Below are 1,330 nucleotides of genomic sequence, written 5' to 3'. Positions count from 1 at the left end.
AAGGCAGAGAGAGAGAGGGAAACAGGCTCCCTGCTGAGCAGAGAGCCCGATGCGGGACTCGATCCCAGGACCCTGAGATCATGACTTGAGCCGAAGGCAGCGGCTTAACCCACTGAGCCACCCAGGCGCCCCAGGAATCATTTTAAATGAGTACTATTCTTTTTTCTTTTTTTAATAAATTTTTAATTTAAGCACTTTCTATAACCAACATGGAGCTCGAACTTGTGACCCCGAGATCAGCTGTCCCATGCTCCTCTGCCTTAGCCAGCCAGGCGCCCCAAGAGTACTTTTCTTTGTAAAACGAGCCCACTTTCCTCATCTGAAATTATGATCCCTCTCAATAATAATTTTTGGTTAGTCGTTCACTTTTTGATACAACAATGTACTGGCCTTGAGGTTTCTATAGGACCTGTACTACAAACACATTTCTTGCCTATATGAAACAGGCACACCAAAAATTGAAATGTCCTTTTTATTCTTTATACCCATTAAATGCATCTTCATATTTTTCTTTATTTGCTGTGTGACTAATCCATTTCTGCTTTAGAAACCTTCAGTATTATGAGAGTCTGCCATGGACTGTTTAGGTATCCATTCTAGAATCATGAGCTTTTAGGGGGTAGAAAGTATTACTGAAAGGCTATGAAGTCCCACCTCCCCATTTAAATGCTCTTTGCCAGCTTCCAGCCTGGACTAGACAATTCACAAAGAAGCCAGCTTTTAGTTGGATCCTGTTAATTGTTAGAAAAATCTTGTTACAAAGAGACATATTTCAACTGAGTGTAAGAAAGGCCATTACCTCGGCTCCAGTTGCCAGTTAGTTCCCGTAATCAGAACACTTTTCTTATATGATTGTGGCTTTATGTGGCATTATCTTTTTTAGCAGCTGCAAAAGACAAAATTTAATGCTGACTGTCTTTGACCTCGGGTGAATGAATGATTAGTAATTAATAACAAGGGAGACATAAAACAGAATTGCTGTCAAGACATTTAATTTTTTAAATTCTGAGTGGGGTTTGAAGGTCATTATTGAATTGTTGAATAGACCATATTTCCTATGAGAAAGTATTTTAATAATTTAAAATGCTAGTAGTACTTTTACATAGCTAAATTTCTTACATACTCAAAAATGTAATAGTTTTTTTTGCATTTATTTATTTATTTATTTATAATTTCTTTTCAGCATAACAGAATTCATTGTTTATGTACCACACCCAGTGCTCCATGCAATACTTGCCCTCCCTAATACCCACCACCTGGTTCCCCCAACCTCCCACCCCCACCCCTTCAAAACCCTCAGGTTGTTTTTCAGAGTCCATAGTCTCTCATG

This window comes from Mustela nigripes, chromosome X, assembly GCF_022355385.1.
Source record: "Mustela nigripes isolate SB6536 chromosome X, MUSNIG.SB6536, whole genome shotgun sequence".
Lineage (NCBI taxonomy): Eukaryota > Metazoa > Chordata > Mammalia > Carnivora > Mustelidae > Mustela > Mustela nigripes.
The sequence above is the reverse complement of the archived record's forward strand: the minus strand, read 5'-3'. Positions refer to the sequence as shown.